The sequence below is a fragment of the Embiotoca jacksoni genome, unplaced genomic scaffold (assembly GCF_022577435.1).
Source record: "Embiotoca jacksoni isolate LCO1_2020_lvr unplaced genomic scaffold, fEmbJac1.0.p SCAF_31, whole genome shotgun sequence".
Classification (NCBI taxonomy): domain Eukaryota; kingdom Metazoa; phylum Chordata; class Actinopteri; family Embiotocidae; genus Embiotoca; species Embiotoca jacksoni.
Genome location: NW_027185383.1, coordinates 1,757,673 through 1,773,510, shown reverse-complemented (window position 1 = coordinate 1,773,510; position 15,838 = coordinate 1,757,673). Strand labels below are relative to the sequence as shown.

General features: G+C 41.0%; 1 protein-coding gene across 4 annotated transcripts in view; it reads left to right on the top strand.

Moving 5' to 3' along the window:
• Nucleotides 1-1,726: 1,726 nt before the first annotated feature.
• The window catches only part of ctnnd2b (catenin (cadherin-associated protein), delta 2b), a 182,138-nt gene continuing 168,026 nt past the window's right edge, over nucleotides 1,727-15,838 (top strand). For 2 of the 4 annotated variants that reach the window (XM_069164419.1, XM_069164418.1), the window contains exon 1: nucleotides 1,727-2,040. The gene's annotated coding sequence lies outside the window, so the exon portion shown is untranslated. The remainder of the gene's footprint in view (nucleotides 2,041-15,838) is intronic. The other 2 variants (XM_069164421.1, XM_069164420.1) reach the window with 1 other exon arrangement.

The following is a 15,838-nucleotide window of genomic DNA, read 5'->3' as shown; positions in this document are numbered from 1 at the left end:
AAGCAGATGTTGTATATGAGAACAATGTGTGCAAGATTTAGTTTGCCACTGATGCCATTGACTGTGGCATTTGGAAATAGCTTACAGTTGACTGAACAAAGAAATGTTACACAAAGACGGGCAGAGAGAGAAGAGACTGGATGAGAGGGAAAGGAATAAAGATAGAGCCAGAGATAGAAAAGAGTCTGAGGATATACAGCGCTCAGTTCAACTGGGTTACAAACTTTTTTCCAGCCTCTTTTTATGTTCCAACTCTCTCTACTAAAGCTTTGTCCTGATTTGGCGTATGTTTCTGTGTAAGTATTGTATTCTTTCCAGCCAATTTACCAAAGGAACTGGGGATGGTCTCAGAGTGAGATATGTTAAGCAGAACTCGCTGCATCGCCTGGACAGGTAGGGATGTTTTCACTGACGGATCACTTGTCTCAGAGGAATCCTGAGCTGAAGGTAAAATATCTCTGCTACAAACAGGATTTGAACCCTGGTTTGACAACTCCCTCTCAGACGTTACATTGACTGAATAAAAGTCGTTTTGGATTTTTCTTCCAACAGCTTTGTGCTTTTGACTCTGCAGCTCACGCTGGTGTATACTGACCATGCAGAACGATTTTATTGACAAACCGTGAGCTTACTGGTACAAGGAAGCTCTCCGAACACTTTCCTTTTGCAGATGTCTTATATCTTAAATCAGTTGGAATGTGAACAGCTCGCATGTTAGCGCACCTAAACTTAACCTATACCTCAGATATACTGTTGTTTAGATAAGCTCTCAAAAAACCTACACTGGTCTCATAAAAAACAGGAATAATGATTTTGTGATCTTTTTCATCCACTTTGCATCCATTTAGTGAAAATGAAGAACACTGTTGATTCTGATTGATTGCCAATTATATAATTTGATTAAAAGCTGTGTAGGCGTATTAGACAATAAACCCTGTACTCTGTCACAGGCTGACAACTAACCAGACAGCAGCCTGCCACGCAATTCAAAAAGAGCCATGGGCTTCCACAACAACTCAAACATGCCTTCCAAGATACATAAAGATGTCCTTGCACCTTGATTTGCAAACCAGGAACAAGAACTGTTCACCTCAGTTTGCAGAACGTTTTTATTCAGTAGTCTTCGTTGGCATCAGGTATCCCAGTATCCTTAATAAATGCATGATCTGTGTTTTTGGTAACACCCATCAAAACAAACACCTATCAAAACAAAAAAACATGATATACACTGTATATTTAGGCTATGTGGCAATATGGTTGAAATTCCTTTGTGGGACACAGCACTTAGGATGACAGCCACCTCAGCGTGTGTTTTTACTGTGTATATGACAAAAACATATAATCTTAAGAAGGGAAATAATATAATAATTGAACAAAAATTGCAATGACAATCATTGTAATATACAAAAATGTATCCGAGCTTGCCATTTGGTGAGTAACTCTTGGGAAAGACATATTTTTTGTCTAAAGTCGTACATACATCTAACTAATGAACTAAATGTTGTCCTGAAGTACCTGCAGTAACATAGCAGACATGCTTCAGTCGTCCAGCTGCTGCCGCCGTTCTTTGGCATTAATCACCCTCCATACTGCAGTCCCTCTCATCACCGGTGGGTGTCGCTGCTGACACTGGTACCCAAGCCGTGTGTCAATCTGTCTGGCAGGGATGGGGGGATGTTGTATTGTGAACTGAGAGAGACGGAGAGAGAGTGAGAGAGAGAGAGAGAGAGAGAGAGAGAGAGAGAGAGAACCTCTGCCGCTCTCCTCGCCTCCTCTCCTCTCCTGTGCGCAGTGCTCCGGCCCGGCCGCTCCTTCCTTCCTTTCTCATTTCCTCCCCACAGCTGGCTCTCTCCTCTGTCGGATGCTGGCTTGCCTTCTCCTTTCACACAGCCGAGCTGGACCAAATACTTCGGAGGGGTGGAAGGACTGACTACCTGTTTTGCATGGTCTGAATTTCGGGAAATTCGCACGTCGGAAAGGAGGGGAGTCAAGAGGGAAAAAAAAGGAGGCTCTCCATCCCCCGAGGGAATTTATTTTACAGTAAGCAGGCGCAATGTCATTCCAGTTTCCTCATGCCGCTCGTCTCACACCTCCCATCTGTGCGAATGCTTGATAGAAGAAAAATGCTCGAATATGACAGCCTGCAGGGAATATGGCTGGATGTTGTATTGTGGTCGAAGTGTGTGCCAGATGTTTTTGCTGTTTTATGTGCGTTTATTCCGAGGCGTGGTGTGGACTGTGTTTTTTGTTTGTGACGCGCTGAATAGGGCTGTGGTGCGCTTGCAAATGGAAACCCCCCATTTCAGTTTAACTCGCTGTCCATCCGAGGCCGATGTGTGTGGGGGTCGGAGGTGGGAGGGGAGGAGTGGAAGAGGGGGGGTCGGCTGATGCCAAAACGATTTTACTTTCAGATTGACCTAAATATGAGCGATATTCGTAAGATTATGATGGGTGACAGCGACTCGTCGTGCGCCGACTGCACCGTCTTTGTGCCGCCTTTGCGGGGCGAAGCACGCACAGCTCCGGATTTCAGTTTCCCTCAGCCATCAGCAGGCATGTGAACGGATGAAGAGCACCTTGCTGCCTTGTGTTGCTCCAGCTCCGGCCTGGCTGCTCCATGTTGATCACTCCAACCAGCACCACAGCGTGTTTCTGATCAGCTCCAGGCTGTTTCTCCTCTCCACTGTAGAGTAATTAATGTTCATCACGTTGCCAAGATGACTGGGTTTCAGCAGAGAGCATTGTAATGTTTGCTCTTGTTAATTGGCTGTGGATTTCTGTTCTGTGACCTGGCAGAAATTGGGGCCTCCTCCTGCTCGTTGAATTAGCCCTCTCATACCCTCAGTTCATCTCCAGCCAGTGTGGACTGCATGGCAGTTTATGATGCTTCATTTAAACTTATTTCCTGTGTTTTCTTTTTTAGGAGCTACAGTGCTGTAGATCACAGATCACTCCCAAAATGGAGGAGCTACCCAGCCCGAAAAAGAAGTTTAATGTGATGGAGATTGGGGGGTTTAACGTTCAGCAGAGATTATGTCAGACAGTGAAATGTCCGATTAAGTAATCAGTATGCTGCTTATTTCATATTGGTCATAGTATTTGAGCATGTAGACTACAGTATGTTCGGTTTAAGACTAAAAACATAACAAAGATCAGTAAAGCAGATTATCTATAGTGACATGGCCAATGGAGAGTCTCACAGGTCCTATTTAACACCACGACCAATCAAAATATGGCAAGGCACTTGTCGAATGGTAGCCTACTAACTTATTTTAGCTATTAAAATTATACTGACTTTTCACCAGTGGTTGCTGTCTTCTTAGCTTCTGATACTTTTAAGGACTCGTTTAGAAGTGACAGTTACAATTTGTTTTCTTGCTGAGTGTTAAGGTCTTTAAACATCGGAGGATGTTTTTTTTCAAGTGATTAATTTCTGTCATTCAAACCGTTGTTTTTGTCTTGAGAACTTTGACACAGAACGCAAATATTGTGCAACAGAAAAGCTTTTTCCGTCAGCTTTGAGCTTCCATGGCGCAAGTAGAGGGATCAACCAATCACTTTGTGCTTCTCTGGTGTCGTGACATCCCTCGTTTCCGCTGTGTTGAAATTTCATTCACATGCTGAAGCGCACATGTAGGGGGATTTGCTGGCCACCCGCACAACTCTCACAGAGGAGGCACAGCACACAGCTTTGTCCGTATCATCAGGTCTGAACCCCAAATATTACCAAACAAAAGCCCTTCTCTCTCAGATCGGCTGCCTGGTTGTCTGCCCGGCTGCCTGTATGACTGAGTGATATATGACGGACTGTAGTGCACGACGATACATCACCATAAAGCATAAAAAAGATCACATATTTACAACAGTACTGACGATTTCCACCTTTAGCGGAATACCTTAATACCATCTGCACCTATTTTAACAAGATATTTGTGCCATTTTGAATCTGTCCTGAATGAGCTGGTGTCAATCTCTATAATTTGTTGTTTTTGTTTTTAGTGTTGCAACTGTGGCAAATTTGCATTGCTGCTCGTATGAATAGTTTTCACATTGAAATATTCGCTGGTGAGTATTTCACATTGAAATATTCGCTGGTGAGTATTTCACATTTTCGTGTCGTTTATTCGTCACGACACCGGTGTGAAAAAACATTTCAGGGAGAAAAGTGATACCACCCTCGTGTCTCACAGTCAGTTAGCTTAGCTTAGCATAAAGACTGAAAGCAGGGGGAAACAGATAGCTGGATTGTCCAAAGGAAACACGATCTGCCTTCATGCTCCTCTAGAGCTATCAAACTATACACCGTGTACAAAAACTGAAGTTTGTGTTTTTATAGGGAGTCATGTCCTTGTTAGCTTAGTTTAGCATAAAAACTGAAAGCAGGGGGAGAGAACTTGCCTAAAGGTAACAAAACCAGTGTTGGCCAACTACTCTCAATGCTTGACGTGTAGCTTGGTGATGTAATTTGCTAATTAGCATATTTGTGAATAAATGCGGCATATTTTTATTCTGCCTAGTGTCAGATAATTTCAGGCTGTTATATTTGGTTGCTTCTCTCCTTCTCTCTGTGTACATTAACAGAGCTGAATTACCAATAAAGCTGCACATATTTTTATATTTCTGTTGTCAGACGGCAGAATTAGTGTAGAATAGTCACTACATGTTTAGCAGCAGTCACTTCTAGGCCATTTTCAAGCTGCTGCTCTGCAATGTAAAAAACCTAACAACACATTTTATGGAGGGAAGTGTGTGCATTTGTGTGTGTGTGTGTGTGTGTGGGGGGGGGGTGGCTAGTGACTCAAATCTGATTACAGCTTCATATTTAGCTGGCAGATACTGTATAACAGTACTATCAATCTTCTCAGACATACTGAAGATGTTATGTTTCATAATAAGCTAAAGTGACAAAAAAAAGCTCAAAAATAAAGCCCCAGCGACCCCTGATACTGGTCTTGTGACCCCATAGGGGGTCTCAACCCCCAGGTTTGGAACCCCTGACTTACTAGTGATTGACCTCATATTGCATAATAGCAAACAGCATTTGAACGTAAGCACGTTCCTCATGTTGCTACTCTGGCATGAACATCATCACAGTTTCAACTCCTTGTCTCCAGTATTCATTTGGTCCGCCAGAGCGCACACACAAGCAGCTTGTGTTTACTGACTGCTACAAGCCTAGATTCACAACATCTCAGAGCAGCGCTCTAAACACTTAACACACACAGGTGAAACTGCCAGCCAGTGTTCTCGTCACACAACATTTAACTGATCAAAGAGCTCCTTCTCCCCAAATGCTGCGTTCCTGTAACACGCTGAGCAGCATTACAGGAAGCCAGAAGTCCTCGGAGAACATTCACCTTCTACTCTGGCATATAATGGAGAACCCCACCACTTCCCCACCCCGCCCACCCTCTCTCCATTTCTCTGTCGAATTGCCAAAGATCCATTGTGGATGGTGGAGTGACCCCCATAGCTACGTCCCTTGTGAAATGTCTGAAAAGTGATGCACTCCGCCACGGTTCACAGAAGTGTTAAGAGCGTGTTATCATCCCTTTTTCAAAGACTTTCCTCGGCTGCTGCCGCCTCAACAGGCCTCATTAAGTTTTTATATTCAGACGATGATACATGCACAAACTTTTAATAACCTCTCACTGACTCCAAGACATGAATTACTGCTTCCTGCACAACATCGACTATCAAATATAGAATGTTTCCCTCACTAAAATCTAAATCTAGATTAATGAATCTAATTTGGACATACGCAGTTAATACAGTTTAGAGGGCTGTAATGTTAAGGGGGAAGGCATTTTCTGAGATTTGGTGTGATGGTGCAACATACTGGTACAGAAGCGATAAAACAACCTGTACAAATTTATTTGAAGGTGAGACTGAAGGAGAGTGCAGTTAAAATGTTGGTATTAACCTGTTGTTGCACTGGAAAAGTGTGCATGTACAACTACAGCAACTATTGTAGATCACTGCTGCATCAGAGTCTGACTGCTGGTGTTTCTCAACCCCGAATTTGTTTTAGCGACGTCACAACATTCCCAGCAAGCGAACCTGCTAAATACATTGTTAATACCACCCCTAGAAATAATGGTGGAAACTCAAAGTCCAGATCCAACTTGAAAGTAACCGAACCTAAGAGGTGTTGTGTTGCTGGGTGGCAATCACCATCTTAATATGGGAGTATTCAAAGTGTTCTGTAACAACTACTACAAAAGTTGAAGCAGTCAGATGTCTAAATTGTAGGCGTTAGTCAGAAAAAGTGCTAAATCAATCCATATCTCAGTGAGTAGAGGACTAAACAAATCAAAAGTAAAGTACTGAGAAAAGAGCAGCCTCCACAAGTTGAAACAAAACCATCAGAGATTACATATACTGCAGCATATAAGGGGTTGTCAAATAATTAATTAGCATGAAACATCATATGACCCACTTTAGTAGCAGCATTAGCGTGCTTTGGTAACTTCAAAGTTAGTGGGGTTTTTTGAGTGGTTATGTTAGCTTGTATATAAATTAGCTGGATGTAACTTGATGATTCAGGATATTGTCTAATAATTATAATTATTTGTACAATGTAATGATATATAATTGGTACATTATTATTTCCATGCTGGTATTGTTTCTCTCCTAGTATTGCAATTACAAGCAACAATAGGAGGGATATACCAGCATCAGTGTACATAATTCCCACTCATGCTCTTATTTTATTCATTTTTTAAAATAACTGCAGTCTAAAGTGATATAAAATTACAATTAAAGGATACATTTAGAGCGCAACCATTTCCTACCTTTGTGAAGCAGCCGTCCATTGTACCAACCTGATAATCTCTGTTGATAACCTTGAAGGAGAGAGAGACTCTGTGTTGTCAGGTCATTGTATTTCAATCATGGCAGCATCTGATTCATATCACAGCAGGCACCCCCTCCCTCCATCAGCGAGGAGATGAGAAGATAGGTTGCCTGGTCAACAACCTCTTTATTCCCTGAACCATTCAGAGCAGAAACATAGTAGGATATGTAAAAAGCAGCACAGGACGCTGACATCATGGGACACCTTTTTTTCTTTTTTTTCAAACAGTACAGCTCATTAAAAGAAAATTGAAATAATTTGTAAATTAAATATTGAGATGAAACAGTACAGAAGTATAGAAGAATAATTTAGCAATACTTGAAGATTAAGTAGAATAGATTGAACATAAATGCAATAAACAAAAACTGGACAGTCGTTATCCACCCTGTCTTAAATTCCCATACACTTGTTAACATAAGGCTTTCCTCTCTAATCATTCCAGCCATGAGCTACAGCCATAGAGCTACGTCAGTGCACATTTATTGCTTCACCATAATGATAATCAATTCTGTAACTTTGTGCAATTCTCTTTTGCCTTAGATAATGTATATGTTGTCTCAACATCCTCGTGTAGGCTACATGAACTCTCCACAGTTGGATTTGACTCTGTAACTATTGTATTTGTCTGCTATTGATTTTTCTATATGAATGCCTCTTTACAGTGTAGTCTTTATAGGAAATCAACATAATATGCAGATGACACTCTACTGTTTCACTGGTTCTCTTGCTTAACCTTTAGTCTTCAGCTTACATTTAGTCATCTCCAGCTTGGTCACACTTCTTTTAAATCTGTCTGAAGCTAAATATATTTCAAGGATGACGGAAGCGTGTGCATACGTACAGATGAAGCTTAAATTAGTGCCTGGACAAAAGGACACTGAGACCGACAGGAACTAGAGGGAATGGGGTATGGAGCACATGACAGCAGAACGCGTTGTACCAGTGGCGTGTCAGTTAATGGCATCTCTGAGCAGCCTAACTTTTCCTGAAAATGTAATGGTATCCTCAGACATGTTGTGACTGTTGCCATTGCTAAATAGAACAAGGAAAACAACTCTGTCGACTACAAATGACATCTATATATTATTAAGTTGTTTTTGTGGGGACTGAATCGTCTTCAGAGGCAACATTATTTTTTAAAAGATTTAAGTGCTACACTTAAGAACTGCACGAGGGTTACTGGGAGGTGGTTGGGGTTAATGGTGGGCGCACTTAACACAAGAGCCCAGGATTGACCGTCTGAGTCAGTTATTTTCTTCTCAATACACTTAAGGCCTGATTCATTGAGATCTCAAATAAAGGGTACTAAATTGCATGTTTTTTCCAAAAGTTTGTACATTTTTTGCACCCGTTTTGCGTCATTGAAATCAGGTGCAAATCACTGTATTTACATGAGGGGTTAAATAAACACTCAGTCACTTCTCTTATTTCTACTTTCAGGTTTAGTAAATATCATTGCGGGTGCTAACTTATTCTATTTCCATTTCCCCTCCCAGTATTTTGCACCTTCAAGCAGAAATGCCCAATATTGCATGCATGCAGGAAAACACGCAAAATGGACAACGTGTGTTAAATTGCACATTTGAAAGATGCAACCCTCACTGCACGTCTTTAGTAAATCTGCTTGGACATTTTTTTGTGAGTGGTGTGGAGTTTGCACGTGATTTTACACACGCAAACGTTTAGTAAATCAGGCCCTTAGGGTACATTAATTCCTGTACTGACAGTGAGGAGAAATCAGCTTACTTGGGTAACCAGGTGAAGAACTAAATCCTGAGTGCATGTAAATGGAGCCGCTCGTGGAAATCTCACAATGCTGCTATTAACCTTCTCTGTTTGCACACTATATGAACACCTGCAGCCATGACCTAACTCAGGTGACTGAACGACCAACAGCCACATCCTCTCCCTGCAGCTCTCACTCGTGGATCTGGCTGGTTCACTAATGGATGATGGCAAATAAGAGCTGCACTTTGCCTCCCTGTCTCAGGCACTGAGTGGTTTTCCCTCTTCTCCTCGGCCTTAAGAGGAGAGAGGAGCAGATCGGCATCTGTATGGAGAGGGTAATGGCTGTTTGTCGGACACATCATTTTGTCACTTGAGTTTTGTTCATTTCACTCGATGGTTGAGTGTGCACTTTCCAGACGGAAAACTCTCCATGGGAAATTGCTTTGCACCTATATTTACTATGGCTCCCATCTGGTTGTGAATTAATCTGAGTGGAAATACGACCGTATCTGTTCCATTGTGCTCAGTTAAATAATGACATTTAGTTCAACTTAGCAACCACATGGAACGAGCCGCAGCCTGCTCAGCCAGAAGGCCACTACACTATTTTTTAATCACCGCAGCACATTAGCAAATTAATGAGTAATGGATAAATGAGAGGCATCTTTCATCTCTGTGTTAAGCCAAGTTCAGGCCAGGGCTGTCATCGTTGTTTCAGTGAGTCCACCATCCTCTCATTGTCTGGCAAAGCTCAGGTCCAGCGTGTCCCTCTGCACCAAGGGAGACAATAATACTCCTCCTAATCCACCTCTCACTGCATTGCTCACCCAATCAATCCCCTGTGGAGTCGAATGTTGCCAAGTTGCGGTTTGCCAAATTGTGGTTGCCGTGGCAACGCAGACTTCGGTTTACTGTGATGTCAGCCAGGTGCGGTCTGGCAGTTTGGGCTCTAACAAGGCCGACCCTTGTTGTGGATAATGAGCAAGACTCTGCTGTCATGGCGATGACTCTTTTTGTGTATGAGGGGAGGTCAGCGAGGGGTGACTTCCAATTAGCTTGGAGTGTGTGAGGGAGACAGTGAGTGGGTGGGTGGGAGTGGGAAGGGGGAGCTTTCCCCTTTAGGATAGATGCTGTATGTTTGTGTGTGGCATATGTTGCCTATCGTAAAACAATTGGATGGTAATTGGAAATTAATATTTATGAGACAACTAGAAAAGGCTGTTTGAAATTTCCCTTCACGAGCACCAATATAATACCTGGGTTTCAGTAAAACAAAATGTGTTATACTGCATAGGCTACACACAGCACATGCATTCATTCTTGATTTATACCTCTATACGATCTCATTTTAAATGTCCATGATTCTGATGCATTTTCATTCAAAACATGAATTAAATTCAATTCAATTCAGTTTTATTTATATTGCGCTAAATCACAACACAGATTATTTCATGGCACTTAACACCATCTGCCGTCAGAACTTTACATCACTGAACAGAGAAACTCAACAATTCCCACATAAGCTAGGAGGGAAAAACTCCCTCTTAACAGGAAGAAACCTCCGACAGAACCAGGCTCAGAGGTGGGCGGCCATCTGCCTCTACCGGTTAGGGTGAGAGGAGAGCAGAGAGAGAAAAGGACAGCATAGAGATACAAAACATGAACTGTTGGTGAGGCCGACAATCACAGAGCAGAGACATGCAGCTCCACGGCGGGACATCTGCAAAAGAGGAATGTTTTGACTAACCTTAAAGGACCTAATTGTAACAGACCAAATTGCATCCAAACAAGAGCCTGTACTTTCTCCCGTAAAAAATGACAATGCGGCGTTCCACCACATGATGCAGAACAGCAGGAACTGGCAGTAAAGATAATAAACAGTGACAGACTCCAACAGGACAACGCACATAAAATATCAGTTTCAAAGGTTGTTTATTAAGAGAAGAAAAGAGACTGAAGCTGATTGTTTTTATGTTCACTGTCAAATTCACGAACAAAACGTTTCCTTTCTGTTGTCCAAAATTTATCCAGTCCCATATCGGTCCCATATCAAGCCCCATCATATTTATAAAGTTGATAAGGCTAACATGAGTGGCCCACTTTGTCTCTCGTTTTTGATAACTTCTTGTGTCAACTGTGGTGCTTATTTATCCAAGCTTTCACTGAAAACAAGAACTTATGATCAGTATTCAATATAAACACATTGATTAGTGCAGATTTAAAGAAGTAAACAACATGAATGTAACCATGCTATTTGGTGCAACTTTTTGTAAATTAAAAAAAGTTTGCAGCACATATGTAGACCCACTTACATGTCTTTTGGTATTCATCCATTTAATTGAACAGTAAATAATGTATTTCACACAGTTTACAAACATAACGTTGACAGTATATTATTATAATCAGAGTGCATCCAACTTTACAGCTCATTAGTCAATATATTATCACCAGATTTGCAATTCCACATGTTTAAAGAGATTATTACAGTTGGTGCTCATTTTAATTAACTGTAATTTACTGTAATTTACTGTAAAAAACAGTAAAGCTAAATAAAAGAGTACCTATAATACACGCGACCGAATCTAAATCAAATCAAGCTTGGGCACCAGGCATTAAGATTTTGAACTTCCTAAATGAAGAGAAATAAACGTACCTTTCCTTTCAATGTCTCAGGTGTTCTGGGCTTTAAAATCTTTGCAGGCAAATTTTCTGCCCTTTATTTAACCTTCGTCGAACGCAGACGATGTAAGAGCATTTTTCAACATATTTACCTGCTGTTGTCCTGACAAAGGAAATGGTTCTTACATTGTGTACGCTCACATGTCATTTAGCTTTGCCCTTGTTTCTTTGTATGTGTGTGGTTTTGGCTTGGTGGGCGTTGGAGGGCTGCCGGCTGCAGCCCGACAGCGGCGGCTCTTTGTTCTCACTCCTATGTGTAAGTGGGCCTTACGTAATTACAAATGAGCTTCTTTCCTGTAACGCTGCTGAGAGAAAGCCATTATGTCCTGCAGAGATTTTGGAGCTGTAAAGACACATTGTGGTCAAACACCTATTTATCACTTATCACCTTGATGAGAACAATTCTCACTCTGCTTTATTTTACCGCCTGCATTCAGTGGAACTGGTGGAGGATGCAGTCATGCAGACATTTTACTAGTAGAAAGAGAACTTTCATCTGGGTCTGCAATCAGTGGGTTCACAGAAGTCATCTTTTGCCCCCTTAATGTGATTTAAGCTTTTTTGTTGGCATAAAAACAACACATTTGCAAGTTTTATTTGTGACTAAACACTGAAATTATACTGCTAAAATTTCTTAAATTTTTTTCAAATGCTGCTTTCTTTTCTTTGTCTCTAACCACTCCACCTTCACCACCTCCACTGCTTAGCGTCGTGGTTGTTTCATGTTTTTGCTGACAGTGCGATATGTGTGGGGTCTGTTGCAGACTGCATGGTGTCATTGTATTCTGTTGCTTCAGGCTATGTCCTTGATTATTTTCTGACCAATAACATTGTGAATGTGCTGCAAAAAAGTCGCTGTAAGAAGCCATTAAATGTGAAAAAAATGACCACTCACCCAATTAAACTTGCAGGCGAAAAGCAAAAAAAGTGTTTCTTAAATGGGAGGCAGTGCTATCTATTCTTTTTCACTGACAGTTTTTATGTTCGAAGCAATTTTTTTACTTAAAGGGCAGTTTGGTGCCCCGAGCGCTCATTAATTTTGAACCCTTTGCGAGTCTTTGCTTGCAGGTTTCCAATGAGTGGGTTTGTGTTTGTACGCGTGCAGTAGAGGAAGTGGCGTCTGGCCAGTGTGGACCAGCTTTGTCTGGCTTTAATGCCTCTTCATTCACTGTACTCACATCGAGCCAGCACCCTGACAGCCACTAATCTCCTCTTTATCGTAAAGGTTTGCTCAGCACTTTGGTGTCCCATTCAGACAGAAGTAAACCATAGATTTTAGGCAGCAACCTGGTGCTCCTGGTGGACTGTTGCATTGTGTTCATCAGTTGTGATTGGTACTTTGGAGTAGTAAGGTTGGTTCCACGCCAATGTAGCTGTAGCACAATTTGTAGACATATCTAGACTGAAGATATTTTTTTTGCTTGTGGAGGGGGTTGTGCTGCATTGTGTGTCTAGGTGTGCGTATGGGTACAAGCCATGCTATCGCCACACAAGAAGATCTATTAACGAATCTGCAAAACTGCAGACAATCTTCCGTTTTTTCCATCTGTCAACATTTTCAGCCATGCTAAAATGGCCAGTCAGTCGGTCCACAACTTTGGTCCACACTGAAATATCTCAACAGCCATTTGATGGATTATTGTGCGATCTGTACCCCATAATACAGATGACTCTTGACTTTTTCTGCAGTCCAGTACTAGTACCAAGTTGACATTCTAGCTTCTCATGAAATCAGTTGCTATAACTACACATATTGCCATTAAATTTGCTATAGATATTCTTAATCCACAGAGAATTATATGCTACTAATGATGTTGATTTTCACTTTAAGAGGAACTCTGATTTCACACATACAAGTTTAATTGAAGATGTTGGGGAATAGCTTCCTACTGCAAAAGAGTAAACAGGTTGCACAAAAGCTCTTTGTGGCTCCAGAGGAAGCTTCACAAACTCTGATGAATTGCCTAAATGGATGTCAGTAGGGTCAGCATCAGTTGGGGTTGAAGACCATGAGTGTGAAAATTAAAAAAAAATCTGTGGTTGTGGGGTAGAAAAGAGTGAGTTTAGCAGACCACTGTCGCCCCTCCTCATCTCTGCTGGAAACAATCGGCTGGACGCTGCTACCAGTCTAAAACACTGCGATCTCGTACTCAAAAGTTGGCAGTAAAGTTGCATTGTGGGTAATGTAAGCATCAGGTTTTAACAAGGACGATGTCTGGACCAATAAAACGTAATTCTGTTTGTGGATGTCATAACTGCTAAGGCGCCCTCATTTGTTATTCACGACTTTGGAGCTCAAAATTTTCTAAAAGCCTTCATGAGTTGTGATGTGTTTGCTGAAGTTTACGGAAATGGCATGGACATGGAAGTTCATTTTTCGTTGGATGTTGAGCTAATAGGTTATAGTTTTAGTCAAGTAGAGTTTTTCTTCATAACTACGTCTGAGAAAAAAGTTGATGTTTCCAACAGCCTCATCTTTTCTGCGACTTTGCATTTCCTGCATCCATTACCCTGTTAGCATACTAAATTATTAGCTTCTATGGCTTCTAGACACCGTCCACGTTGCCTAGCAACGATGTTCTCACAACTTAACCACACTTGAACGCCAAGCATACGGTGCGCATGACTTCCCATGTTGTAACCACGAGATCACGAGTTCCATTTGAGCGAGGCTGCTATTATAAGCATGTCAATGATAGCTATGGACTGTAGACCCACTACAATGGCTCTACACTTTTTTTTTCAGACATAAGGTTGTTGTTTTTTTGCCAGTGAGGGGGCCACTGTTTGGTTGGGCATCTTTGCCCATAAACATTAACAGCACAGTCATCCTTTTTATCTCATTCTCTCACCACAATAGTCAAGATGAACTCACGAGTTTGCAAACATTAGGATCCTTTGTGCTTGAAGTTAATATGAGTCATCAGATTTGTTGGTCCATCAGGAGCTGTTCTTAAAGATTGGCTTTCTGTGCACACACTGAAAATACTTTTTTTTTTTTTTATCCAGGATGAATAAAAAAAGCAATAATGGATGATGTTTTTATTTTTGGAAATCATTTCTGGAAAACATTAACAGAGTTAATTAACTGGAAAGGTCTTGTTATGAGATGTCTAGACACAAAATAAGGCACGCAAATAACGAGGATGTTGTTTCCAGTCTTGTGAAACTATCGCCGGCTCACAAGAGCACTGCTCTGGATTTGGGATTAGCTGAAAGGAGTGTCATTGATCAGCCTGGCTGGACATAGTCACACAAATAAAGTCAACAGAAACCCACCTTAACAGGCTTTTCCCTCTTGGTAAGGCTGATGACCTGACACCAGAGCAGAATATGAAGTTAGCAGTGCAGTGTGTCTACAGTTTAAACTGTTTGTCTTGTGTAATAAATATTACAACTCTTTAAAACTGAAGTTTTGCTGATTAAAGTGAAGAAGGTCACCCCCGACATGAGCAGCAAAGCATTAGCTCAACCTGAGCAGGCTCGTTTGAGGTGGACTGACTGTTAAAGTGGACCAGCTATTCTCACTGTGGCGATAATCTCAGCTGCTCTGAAACAGAACAGAGAAATGTCTGGCTGCTGAGTTCAGCTTAGTTTGTAACCTTTATTAGAAGTAGTTAAACTCTTGTAGAGTTAGCTGCTGGCTGAGACAACAGCCGCCTCAAAGCAGTCCCATGAGATAGACGACAGGAAGAAGTTGTTCTGTGTTCTTCATTCTGTCGAAACTTCACTCGGCATTTTGATGTCAGGAATATAAGTGAGATGTTATTGAGTTCATAGTGATTTCACTGTTGTAACTGTTGTTACTGTACAAAAAGAATAGTTTATCATATTTATAATAGCCTTGTTATAAATTTATTTTTTTAATGATAATTTTAAATCCTAGTTTTTTTGTAATGCACAAGAACCGATGACAGTATTAATACGATTAAAACAAAAAAAAGAAAAGTTTTTTTTACCCATACCCATCCTTCCAGCTTGCTGCTGGATAAAGACTGCCTATGGGAGGATCAGAAAATCACATTTTAATCCATTCACATACTCTAAGCCTTGATTTACCAATCTTTTGTGATTATTATTGCAAACAGTCCATTTTGTAAATATATATTTTTCATGTTAATAGTTCAAACTTATGTGAGAAGGCATAATTAGTATTTTTTTCTCAACTACAACCACAAGAGAAAACCCTGCTTCACATATAAATGCTAAATTCCAAATGTATCTTTTAATACCTGTGTTTTTTTGTTATAATCTCATTTACTGGTACATGAAATTAATGTATTTGACCTGGAGTCCTTGTGCATTTGGAAACTCATTAGAATACATATTGAACTTGTTGAAGTTTTTTTTTAATCAGCTCATCTGGGACTTAAAAAAGTTTGAAGTATGTAATATAGTGTATGATTGAAGTATTCCCAAGTATACTTGGGAAATAGATGGAAATGAAATGAAATCAGATATGTATTCTATAACTAGTGTGGCTCAGCTATCGGACACTCCCTGTGAGATGTGTGGGACTGTTTTTGGGGGGTGTTTCATCACCAGACCCATTCAGGCAAAAATGGTTGCAGCGTT